The 13,256-nt window shown below is 36.1% G+C and overlaps 1 protein-coding gene across 4 annotated transcripts in view; it reads left to right on the top strand.

Moving 5' to 3' along the window:
- The window catches only part of METTL15 (methyltransferase like 15), an 80,014-nt gene that overhangs the window by 22,137 nt on the left and 44,621 nt on the right, over positions 1 to 13,256 (top strand). For all 4 annotated transcript variants that reach the window (XR_004060801.1, XM_030950371.1, XM_030950372.1 and 1 more), the window contains one exon: positions 9,128 to 9,263. The gene's annotated coding sequence lies outside the window, so the exon portion shown is untranslated. The remainder of the gene's footprint in view (positions 1 to 9,127; positions 9,264 to 13,256) is intronic.

The following is a 13,256-nucleotide window of genomic DNA, read 5'->3' as shown; positions in this document are numbered from 1 at the left end:
TGTTTGTTCCCATAATAAGGTGTCCCAAAGCCAGCATCGAGCTCTGTGTAACTGAGCTGCTGTCAGTGACTTTACCTGGCTGTGACTTTGCACTGGCACTGCAATTAATAGCTTTGGGGTTTTTTGGTTTGGAAGTGTTCGTTTACCTAAGCTTTTAAAGAATTGCTTTTTATTTTTTATTTTATTTTTATTCATACATAAATATGTTCACAGTGACCTAAGGGAGTGGTTCAAAGTTCCTTTTGCGCCAAGTTCTTTTATTTGCTGCACACACTGACCATCACAGTTTGTTGAGAAATAATTGTGAGCAACTTAAAATGCAAAATGATGCCTGAAATGGATTGTACGTGGGGAGATTTGGAATGGTTCCCTTTCTATCTCTGACAAAATTATACCTTAAAGTTATTACACAATTAAATTTTAGCTTCCTGTTGGTTGTTACAATTTTCTGGACTTGTTCAGAACATATGTTAAGAAAAGACAGTCCCAATTTTTTTTTCTTTTCTGGTATACTTGGCAATGATCTGTCTAAACTGCTCCAAGACATGTGGCTTCAAAAGTGATGAGCTGCAGAACCAAGATTTTCTGCATGTATCTCACATCATAATTTTAGACTTACATGTTTTGCTGTGCTTTGCACAGAACAGGATTTTTTTCCTTTCATTCATTTTTTGTGAAAATTTCTGAATTAGAGCATTACATCCTCTGAGAATGTATTTTCTGTTAACTAAAAAGCACTTTCTGTAGCAGGTATGTGGTTTTGGTAGTGTGACAATGTTTTAAATAACGTTGGTCCCAAAAATAGCTTGGCTGGCTTATTTGTGTGTGTGGAAGATGACACTCTGGAAGGGCTGTGTCCACAGAGGAGCCCTGCAAGAATCAAATTTACTTGAATAAAACAAGAAAGTCCATTAGGCCATAACCCTGAGGGGTCTGTCTCAAGGTTTTGGGGGATGCAGCCTCCTTTTATCCCGAGCTCTTGGCTGCCTGCTGCCCTCCCCTTTCCCTGCTGCCAGACATTCCCCCTTGAGCACTTGGCATCCCCCTATGCACATCCTGCATGACCATTCAAATGAGCCTTCAGCCCACCCTGGGCAGAGAAGGTTAATATTGACCCCGTTGAATTGACCCCATTGAATTCATCCTAGGATGAATTCAAATTGAATTTATATTATTGAATTCATCCTGTGGTGAATTCAAATTGAATTCATCCTATTGAATTCATCCTAGGATGAATTCATCCTATTGAATTCATCATATGGTGAATTCAAATTGAATTCATCTTCTTGAATTCATCCTATTGAACCTGTGGGCTTTTGCCCCAAAGCTTTGAAGTTCAGTGTGCTTGGCCCCTGCTTGGCTTATGGCCATAAAGACCCCATTTCTGCTCTTCCAGGGTTTTTGGAGTTGTGAATTTGGGTTTTGGGAGGTTGTGAATGAATTTGGATGAAATGGTTTTGTCTGTTTTTTCTTTGTTGATATAGAAGTATAGAATATATGTTGGGGTTTTTTTTCCAATCCTGTAAAAAGTGGAAAGAATGGCATTTTCAAAACAAATATGTTCTGCAAGTTTCTTGAAAATATACTAATTTCATAATTGTATCATCACATGGTACTTGAAGTTACTGAACAGGGTGATTTTAGTGTTTGTTGGTAGTCATGTCCTGAACAGAACTCTCTCTATATATACCATCTCCTTGTGCATTTCAAATAGCATTAAAAAAGGCAATAATCATATTTTTCTGTTCCTAGAATCGTCACATAGGGTTTTGCCGCATGCTGTGACATGGGAAGTTTTTTTCTGAAAAAAATTTTGCTTCTCTGTCCACCTGGACAATTATATTAAAATGAAAGCACTTCAATATCTCTATAGATTCCTGCTTTTTAGGGTGCATCATGGTCAGTCCAAAGTGGTTTAATGATGTAATAAAGAAGTGGAATTAAAGAAAAACCTCAGCAATATACAGATCCTTGTACCTTTTGGCCACCTCCCAAAGAATGGCAGAATAGCTGTTAGAAAGGCCTGAATGAAAATGTTAGTAACTGAATTTGGGTGAATATTACGGATTTCAAAGCAACAGAACTTCTGTTCCTGTCTGCTGCCATATATACCTGATGCGTTTTAGGATGAAAAATCTTTGCTCATCCACTGAAGCTGAAGTTGGTCTTGAAATTGGAAGAAAGAGAGTGAAGTTTGGATGTATTTTTCCTTACTCTTAGAAGGAAAAGATTATTGATTTCATTTGTCCTTCAGATTAATTTTCTCTCTGTTTATTGAAACTAAAGGTTCAGTGAGGTTGGTCTTGACAAAAGCCAGCACTAAACATTAATTCTCAATTTTGAGCTTTCCAGAAGGAAAATAAAATCCTGAGGGACTGAGAAGAGATTGCCTTTGAGTGGACTTTAAATATGTGCCCAAACAATAGTCTATGTTTTTCATTCAAGAAACACTGACAACAGTAACTATTTTTACAATGTCTCTATTCATACCTTTGCAGTGATTAGTTGTGAAAGATGTGGTAATAAAAGGATAAAGCAGATCAACTATTTCTTGGGGGAAAAAAATCACTGCTAGAAAAAGTTCCTATAGAATTTGTTGTCACTGCTCCCCACTTCAATTCAGCTTGTTCTGCCTAGTGTATATTAAATAGTTGAGTGCCTTGAAATAGTAAGCTGTGGAAAACCCAAGGTGTTTGAACAAGAGGTCAGATGTCTTTTATTGCACTTAGAGTTGATATTTGGAAAATAAAGGAGAGTGGAAAACAAGTTGTGTTGTGACAATGACCAATTTCTGTTGTGAATACCAAGGAAATGCAGACAGCGAGTTTAGAGAACATGACTCATCTTAGGAACACCAGAAAAATGAAGTAGCAAAAAGCATCTTGCAATGTGTTGATTGTTTTGTTTATATTGCTTTTCTGCTCTCAGGACTTTTTTTTCCACAAAGAGATGGAATAGATACAAATAAAATAAGAACAAATACTTTGATACAGACCAACAGTGGCTGGCAATGATGCAATAAATATTTATTGTTAGCCTTAACAAACATCCTCGTATTTTGACCTTCTTTGCATTTTCAAGCAAACACTAGCTCTCATTTCAAGTATGGAAGATTTATTATTGTGAAAAATGTTGGCTTGCCATCCCACTGAGAAAGATCAGTAAAAACAGAGAGGAGCACTGTGATCTAGCTTTGATTGGCTTGGAATACACTAGTTGATGGTGGCTTTAATATTACAGAAATACTACAGACCCTATTTGTCTCATCATGGTTTTGTTCTGCTGTACTTACCTTTGTTAGACTACTCAGTATAATAATAAAAATACTCCAAGAAAAAAGATTGTTACTTTGACATTTGCATGAATGCCAATTGCATGAGAGTCTCCATTTTATTTCTCTTTCTTCAGGCAGCAGTTTCCAGGTGTTTCCTTTTCTTCTAGGGAGCTGAAATGTTAGGCAGCATAGCTTGGATGCTGGCTAGCTATTCTTCAGTTTTTCCTTTGTAGTATGTTTTAAATAAATCAGTACTCTGGTTGTGGGTGTTTTTCCAATCCTGTAAAAAGTGGAAAGAGTGCCATTTTCAAAACAAATATGTTCTGCAAGTTTCTTGAAAATATACTAATTTCATAATTGATAAGCCTGAAACTATACTAATTTCATCATTGCTAAAACTGAAACTATACTAATTTCGTCATTGCTAAAACTGAAACTATACTAATTTCATCGTTGCTACAACGGATAATATACTCATTTCATCGTTGATACAACTGAAAATACACTAATTTCATCATTGATAAGTCTGAAAATATACGAATTTCATCATTGCTGAAACTGAAACTATACTAATTTCATCATTGTTGTTCTTTGTAACTCTTCTGGGAGATGAAACATGAACAGTGAGGTGCTGGGGCTGTGTTCTCAGCTGTTGCAGCAGGGTTTGTGGCTGTATTTCCTTTCTCCCACAGCAAAGTTCTAGATTTCTAGTTTGTTATTTTAAAAAAAAAAAAATGGTTTCTGGTTTTCTAGTTTCTTCACTTGTGAAGGCCAGTTTTGGGTGGAAATCCTCCATTAGGATCACTGTTAAATTAAAATGTTATATATGGCACTGATGTGATACTGGCTAAGGGTGGGATTCTTGCAAGCTAATTTTTCTTCTGCTCATATTTTAAACATGACATTCATGTTGTTGGATGATTCTTATGAGCATTTAAGTTGGGAGGAATACTGCAAAATGCTCTACTGACTGTGCTTGAATGGCTGCCATTCAATGAAACGTTTCTTTTGGGCAAGAAGCGGACAAATGCCAACAGCAGGAGCTTCAGAGGGGAGTAATTGTGGGGCTGTCTCTTGTGGTTGTGTATTAAACCATTGGAGGAAGGATCAGCATTTTCTGGGAAGGTTCTTTTGAGGCTGATTTTTATTTATTTCATTTTTATCACAGAAAGAACTTCGAGGTAAAATGGTTTAGGTGATTATACTTGCTGAAAGCAGCCAAGATGGTCACTGTCAATATGGATTTTTAATTTTTATTTAATCGAAAAAGTGGGTAAACTGGACTGGGGATTTAATAATATAAATAGAAGTAAATAATCAAATTAAATAATTAATATCATTAGTTAATATAATTAAATAAATTCTATTAATGGAATTAAATAAATTATATTAATAGAATTAATAGAATTAAATAAATTCTATTAATATAATTAATAGAATTGATAGAATTAAATAACTTCTGTTAATAGAATTAAATAATTATGCAGTGCAAGGTCACTTTTTGGGGAATAACAAAAAGTTATTCTCCTTTCCGTTTTTAGGATAAATTAATTCTATGTATTGGAAAGAGCCATGGAAAATGCCTTATGTGTGCTTGCTTATCTCAATGTGCTAATGATCTTTATCACAATGTGTTAATGAGCCAGAGAGGTTGTCTGGACAAAAAGAGAAATGGCAGGAGTTTGTCCCATGGAATGGGGAGAGAAAGGCTGCTCATGGGGCACTGATGCCCAGGACAGGAGGTTGTTTGCCATGTCCTGTATCCTAACTCAGCATGTCTTAGGGGTTTTGTACAATTTGCCACAGTCTTTTGGAGATGTTGTCCAGTATGTCAGAGTCCTCTCTCAGACAATGTCAGGGTTGTGAGAGGAAGAAAAAAACACTTTTTGAAAGCTCGTCTGATGGAGTGCTTGAAGTAATTAGGGGGAAATAAAGTCATACATCTAAAGGATCAAATTACTTAAAAAAGAATGTAAAGTTCTTGCCTTTAAAAATAAAGAAAGAGGAGAGTGGAAAATACTGGAATTGTGAGCTTTTAAAAACCAACATCATGATGATTCAATTTATGTGTCACGTTTGAGTCTCAATTTTGTGTAAGTTCTGCAATCTCATTTTGTTACACAGCAAAGGAAAAATAATTATAAAGGCTGTCAAGTGGTGTGGAGTAAACTTTATTACATGTGGAACATAATCATTACAGGAATTCCAGATCAGCCATAGTAAAATGAAATTCTTAAAAGGTCTTTATTATGGGAGCTTTTCTGTACAAAGTCTTGTATACCAAAATGGTGAACTCCAACTCTTTGTGTCTCTCTAACTGTAGTAGAGCTAGCTGTAAAATGAAAGCTGTGAAATGTTAGTTTGTTGCTCTCTGTGTGTCATGAAAGAGCCAAATGCTTTCGAAAACCTGCAGTTACAAACTGATTATGAAATTCCCAAGGGGACTCTGATGGGACTATCATAACTTAACAATGGAAGGGTGAGTCACTGCAGGAGAAATTCATGTAATAATCTTTCCCAGTATATATAGGACCAGGAGGATAAAATGTCATTTAATTTCATTTGATTAAAAACTAGTAGGCAAGAGAGAAAGAGGAAGAAAAAATTATGCATCTTTTATTTCAGGCATGAAAGATGGAAGGAATATGTAAGAAGCATATTATGAAGCAGGATATTACAGTGATTAATTTCTAAATCTGATCAGTGCTCCAAAATGGTCATGTTAATATCATAATCATTCTATTTGATAACTTGAGGTGATAGTTATATATTTTTTTCAGATTCTAGATGCAGAGTGTAGCTGTTGAGTGGAACAGCTGGATTATGAGGAGGTGGATGTGGATTAAATCTGTTGCTCTCAGGTTAAAGACCATGGCTGGTGTTGCTTAAAGGTTTGGTTGGTGTGTGTTGGTTCTTTCAGAAAGGGGAATTCAGTGAGTTTGTGTTCATTCACAGCAGGTCAATGGCTTGCTGGGGTTCTTCCCTGGAGCTTCCCAGCGCTGTCACAATGCTGGGAGTTTGTCACTGTGCCATGGCACAACCACCCCATCCTCTCTCTTCTCTACCTTGGATTGCCAATGTTTATTTTTGGTTCATCTTCAACATCTTCTGTGTGGTTTGTTAAGGAGCAGGGTGTATAAAGGGCTTGTCAAGCTTCAAGTGTATCAAATTTAAAATGAACGAAAGCAGAAGCAGTGTCTGTGAGGAAAGGTAAGGCTGTTAAACAAAATATAAGTATTCTTGAATGAACTAGAGCATCTTCAAAAATTCATCTGGAAATGAAAATCTCAGTGTTACTTGTTGCTTAAAAAGCAAAATTGTCTGGAGGTTTGGCCAAGAAGGTCCCTGATTTATTTTTCTCATGTTCTGCTGTTCAAACATGATGGAACCAAGGACTTTGTAGAAGTGGTGGTGAAAGAAGCATCAAATGTATTCAGTACTTTGTAGAGATGACTGAAGAAGAGTCAGATGGTTAGAAGACAAGCAGACATGCAAGAAATAAATAAGTAGTTAAACATATTAGTGGGAAAAGACTATTTTCTGGAAAGTCAATTTGCTAGTGAGTTTAAGTGGAATAAAATTATTATTTCAAAGTATTTTATTTTAAAGATAGAAGTAGTTCTTCTGACATTTCCTATCCCTTCCATGACTCTTCCTCCCAACACTAGGTCTGCTTTAGAAAAGAAAATACTGGGTTTTTTCAAAGTTTTTATCCTAGTTTTCTAGCTATGATAAAGAACAAGAGCATTTGTTTGTTTTTTTTTTAACAAAACAAAACAACCAACCCCAACCATGAAGATGTGACTCATGCTGATTAAACTTTTTTTTTTCCAAGAGGAATTATGATGTAGTTTAGGTTGGTTTTGATTGTAATGTGTTGCTGCACAATAAGTGCAATCCTAAATGACACTTGGGACTCCTGTGATTAAGTTTTTGAGTGCATTTCTGAGTGGGTTAATCTTATGCAAAAAAAAAAAAAAAAAAGGTGGTTTTAATTTTCTGTTGCTCCTCCACATATTTCTAAAGGGATTTTCTAAATGCATTTCCCTACAGAACTAGAATATAAAAGCTAGATGTCTGTTTATTGCTTATGTACGTTAGTTCTGGTAAGGATTAAATGGAAATAACTTGAGTGGAAATCAAAGCACAACAGATATACCCTGGAAATTTTAAAAGTAATTTAGGAGGATTTGTATTTTAGATATTTTAGTTATTTTTAGGATTTTTATTTTAGTTTTCTAGAATGCATGTTCATTTTTACAATTTGCTAAGCTAAATGCAGAGTGAAAAATTACATTTTTATATTAATTTTCATTGAAGGGAGATAATAAAAAATAGCTAATTAGTTTAATATACTACTCAATAGCCAGTGTAGGATTTTTATGGGTCTAGTAGAAGCAACAGTACAATACAAAGAAAACCCAAAGTGATTGGAGTCTTTAATAAGAAAGCTTCTCTGAATCTTACAGGTATGTGAGAATTTATAGAGAACATGCTTGGAGTTTTTAGCATATGCAACTATATTTAAAATTTAGCTAAATTCTTATGTTCAGTTGTGTTAAAGAAACAACCACATTTTTTAACTGTTTCATTTTTGTGTTTATAAATTGGTTTCAAGGAGTATACTTCTGGTTTTGTCATGGCAGAAGATTAATCAGAATGCTTAAATAGATTGTTTAGAATGGATGGTGTGTCCTCTGTAACACAGATTTGTCTTACAGGTACTGCTTACAAAAAATTCTGGGTCAGTGCTTTATTTCTTCGTATGACTGATGCAATTTAATATTGGGTGATCACCCAGCTAAATTTTGTTTCCTTCATTAACTTTGTAAAATATTGTAGGGAACTTTTGCCTCTAGAACATAAGCTTAGGAAATGTGATTGTATAGCATGAAGAAATTGTGAAAATAATTGTTTCAGCCACAGTAGAGTTAGATTATTAGTCTTATAAGTATGTTATTTATTTTGGGGGGGGGGAGGATTTCATATAGAAGTCTTTGTTTTCTAAAAAATGGTTCTGGATGTTTGGATCTTCATTGCCTTTGAATTTCTGTTCTTATGCAAAGGAGTTTGTGGTTGAATCTTAGTTCTTTCAAGAGTTCGATTAGATAATTTCACTTAAAAGGTGCATTTACCCTTGGGCTCTGTAATTTGTGAGAATAAGTTTAGTTCATATCAATTTCTGTTAAATATGATTGTAGCTGATAAGTAGTTTTCAAAACCTGTTTCACATAAAAAAAATAATCTGAGAAGTGGGAAAAAAACCCATGCAGATATTAATATTGAAGTATATGGAGAATTTGTTTTTCAAGTCTAGCTTGAGTTTCCCCCAGTCAACAGAGGTCAGTTCAATCAGGTGAGAGAAAAGATTTATGTCAATACCAAGGTGCAGAGAGTCAGTCACATTTGTACTTTGGTTTAGATACAATGTCACAAAAACAATAAAAATCTTTTTTTTTTTTTTCTGTTTGCTAGTATGTATTCCCTAGACTATAGAATTCCACTAAGAGGTTTGGGGTTTTTTTTGTTGTTGTGTTGGTTGTTTTTTTATTTTGGTATTTTTTGGGTGGTTTTTTTTTTTGTTGTTGTTTTGGTTTTGTTGGGGTTTTTTTGGTGGTTTTGTTTGTTTGTTTGTTTGTGGATGTTTGTTTTTCTTTTGTGTTTTTAGTTTTGGTTTGATGAGAGATTATTTTGTGCAGAATTGCAGTGATGTCAGAATGCAAGAAACATTTCCAAAAAGGCAACGGTGTGTTTTCCTCTAGTACACGAGGGGGATTTTCAAACTTTAGTTCTGTACCAGCCATCAGTTTGCCAGTGCTCTGAGGTGAAAGTGTTTGTGTTTTCCCTCCCCAGCGCTTCCTGGATATGACATTTGGAGCTGGAGGTCACACAGCAGCTCTTCTGGAGAGAGCCAGAGACATCACAGTGTATGCCCTGGACAGGGACCCCACAGCCCACAGCATCGCTCAGCAGCTGGCAGCAGCTACCCGTAAGTTGTGTCCTCCCGTCTTATAAAAATGCCTGGGATAAAGTCGGTACTTGGGTGGTTTAGCAGTAATTTAATATATTTTTATATACTATAATATATTAAAATATAATATATAAAATATAATATAATATATATATAAAATATAATATATTTTATATATTATATAGTTTTAATGTCTTGTTGTGGAATAGTGTTCTGTGCTGTGTGCACCCTGTTGAACAGGAGATCCAATTCAATTTGTTTGTGAGTGCATGCAGCTCCTTGTTGGGTTTTTGGAGTTAAATGTGTATTTTGTGGGTTTCATTTTAAGCAGGCATCAAGTAGCTGATTTTATGTTTAAAAAAAGGATTTTAAAAAGATTTGTGTGTTCTGCTAGTCTTGAGATGGTTCTGATTGCAAAGTAGCACAAAAATATATCTTGGTGGTATGAATTTCACAAAAATGGTGGAATAATAGGTTTTTAAATAATTAGGTCATTTAAATATGGATTATGAATATTTTCATTTTAAAAAACCCAAAATAATTGTAATTCAGTATTGGGTTTGCTAAGTATTTTGCCACTGGCTTCAGAAACTACTGAACAATTTAATAAGCTACAATTTCTGTGTATAGCTTATGCTTCAATTTTCTTTTTAAATAAGAGTGCTGAATTTGCTAAATGTACAATTGCTAAGTGCAAATTCTCACATCTTTTTTAGTTATGCAAAGTTCTTGCTCCTTTATTTAATTCAGGAAGGAACCCAGTCAGAACATCAGTGCATTGATGCAAAAGTGTGCAATATATGGAGTTGAATGTGAGCTTTTCAGAATTTTCAGATCTGACCAAGAAGTAAAAATATGTAGATACAAAATTAAATAATGTGAAGTAGTCAAGACTTGAGAAATTTAGGTGAGGTAGTAAGGAGAGAATACTCACTGTCAGGTTGAAAACATTATTTCAAAAGGAGCTTTAACATTAAGAAAAGCAAATATTTCCAGTGAGAAGAGATCTGGAAGAGGCAGATAAAAAAGCACCTGGTTCTTCAGTCGTGTTGTCCCACGCAAAGAGGAGTCCTGGGGCAGCAGTGATGTTTAAGCAATGCAGAAGGTGTTCCTCAGCTTTTCTAAGATAAAGGGCTGAACTGTGCATTCCTTTCAAGTGTGTTTGACGGAGACCCACAGGGAGAAATGCAGGCACGTGCCAGGACAGCATAGCTTATTTCCTAGCCATCCTACTCTCTAAGACCACTTACATCTATTCCTCTAAGTTTTCAGTTCTCTCTGGGCTGAAGTGCCATGCAATGTACACTTACAAATTTGTGGAATGCCTCTCCCCTCTGTTATTTCTCCACAGAATGCTCTTTTGGACAGAATGCTGTGGACAGTATTGTCAAGGAAAGTCCATTTTCTTTTAAACTAAGCCTGCAAACATGTTCTGCCAAATGTCATGGGAGTTGTAAAGTCTTCTGTTCTTTGTGTCATGGAAAAAAACAGTCTTTTAGAAACATTCCCACAACATAAATCAACAATGAACAGTCCTCTGATTCAGTATAAGTTTATCTCGAAGTATCCTATGCAAACCTGGATGTGAAAAGTTCATTTTCCAGATAGAGGAGGAGATTTGACAAGTGTTGGGTGCTCTTCTGACAATAACTGACGCCAGTAATTTTCTGCTTGCTTAGAAAAGATGAACTTTGCATAGCAGTTGATGTAACTTATGATGGTTTAATAGACAAAGGAGGTCCAGGTCTTATTTTTGAAGCTGGTGTCTACCTTAGTGGATGCAAGTTATCCTTAGAATGAAGCAGATCCTTAAATAACATGGTGTTGTTGGTGAAAAGTCTTAATCATTGAAAGATGACTGCATGTCACCTGGATATGTATTGAAAGATACAGAGCCATATTCTTATTTGCTCTGGTGTTTTTCCCTCATTTTCTGTCCTTCCTATTGGAAAGAACAGGTGGGTCCTTTTTCATAAGGTAAATACTATCTTTTCTTATAATAGTTTGTGTTAACAATTTATGGTGAAAGAATGTTCTATATGTGCTAACTATGAATCTGCTTTTCCTGGAAAGTCAGTTGCATAAACCATTGTCAAATTAAGAGGAGAAAGGAGGTATAAGGATATAATTTATAAACAGGTAAAGCTAGTGTTTGCTTACAAATTAGTTGAGTATAAGGGATTTATTTCTGAGATATGGAGCTTTTATAAATGGATTTTTTTCAGTATTTTTTAAAAGATAGTTGGTCGAACATTATGGGATTTTACTGTCTATTTTCTGCACTGTGTTAGAAACAAACCTTGCATCAGTTCAATTCAAATCTGTATGGGCATCAAAATCTTGGGGAATTCATCCAGGTGACATCTGTATCTAGTCAGGTCTGTTCTCAGGTGAAATAGCAGCCTGGCTCACGAGGGAGCCACAGAAATAGTTGTGCTACCTTAGAAGTGGCAATGGCACTTGGAGAGAAATGTGGGGCTGTCCCTCTGTGAGAGAGTCACAGCCCTGCATGTACCTTGCTGAAAAACTGCATCACAGGGCTAGAAACATCCTCCACTTTCCCTGCTCCAGGCTTTTCCCCGCCTCCTCTGTTTGACACTCCTGTTCAGGGACAGGTGGTTTGACCTGCTGAAGTGGCTCCTGTGGCTCCTGGAGGTGACAGCACCAAGGGGGGAAGAGGCTCCTGGATACCCATCACCAGTAAAATCTGATTCCCACTGGCTGAAGCTGAGAATGCAATGGGCAGACTGAAAGTCATGCTTCAGCTGAGTTTTCTGTTGCCATTTTTTCCCTGCTTGAAGCAGAATGCTGCGCGTGTTATTGGTTATTCTGGTTAGATGGCAATAATCTTCGTGAAATCATATTGTTCCCATTGTTAGTCACAGTGTGGCTTGGTTTGCTGATGGCCATAAAGTAAAACACAGCAAGTGCCACCTGGACATGAGGAAGAACTTCTTTACACTTGGGGTGCACACCTGCTCCAGGTGAGCCTGTCTGGGCAGGGCAGTGGGACTGCGTGGTCTCCAGAGGTCCCTCCAACCTCAGCATTTATTTCTGTGATTTCTGTGATTCTGTGAAATACACCCAAAGGTACTGTGGCAAGAGCAGATAAATGTGGCTAAATTAGGGAGTTTTTCTATATTCAGAACTCATAAATTAAATCCTCCATATATTTAAGTGAAAGAGTAATAAGTCACTGGAGAAGAAAACTGAGGAAAAATATATTTGATGTTTGCACTTTAAATGTGCCTCTGTTTGTTGCTAGCGGTTTTGTCAGAGCTGAAATCTGAAGAGGGCAGAGGAATTCCAGCTGCAGCTCTCACATTCATTTGGTGTTGCTGCTTATTATTTTTATTTTTTTAAAACATGTGGTGCTGCTTTAATAAGGCGAAAATGGGTCAGGGTCTGTTAGATATTCAGTGTGTGGGTGGGAATCCTTTGACGTGCTTTCTGGGGAAGCCACCAACTTGGGAATTGCTGCTGAGGATGCAGGAGAGGAAGATGAAACTCAGGCAGTAGCACCAGATATTACAAATAAACCCTTTCACGCCCACGGAAAGGAAGAGGCTGGGGACGTGGCTGAAATCTGGCAATTAACCGACAGCATGGAAAATTTTAAAGTATGAGAAACTCGTGCAGACGGAAAAAATGTGTGCTTTGTAATTCTCTGAGCAGAATGAGAATTTGTGCCCCAAAAGTATGGATAAATAGTATAGAATTCATCACAAAATTTAAATGCCATTTTTTAAGGTAAAGTGATTTTGAGGTGTGAGGATGCTTGTGAATTTTGCTTTCAGAATTACACAAAGTTTGCAGAAAAAAGTGATAGATCAACTGTGCATTGTGTGCTCTGGGGAAAACAGACTTTTTTTTTCCAGATCTAGAAAAAACAGCTTTTTATTTCAATTTTGATAAGCTTTTTTTATGCGCTTATGAGTCGTAGCTGAGTATTACATATTGGTGCTTTTCTTGCTATATATTATTTTTATTTAGCTTTTAACTGTAGTTGTG

The sequence above is a fragment of the Camarhynchus parvulus genome, chromosome 5 (assembly GCF_901933205.1).
Source record: "Camarhynchus parvulus chromosome 5, STF_HiC, whole genome shotgun sequence".
In the NCBI taxonomy this organism is placed as follows: Eukaryota; Metazoa; Chordata; class Aves; order Passeriformes; family Thraupidae; genus Camarhynchus; species Camarhynchus parvulus.
The sequence above is the reverse complement of the archived record's forward strand: the minus strand, read 5'-3'. Positions and strand labels throughout refer to the sequence as shown.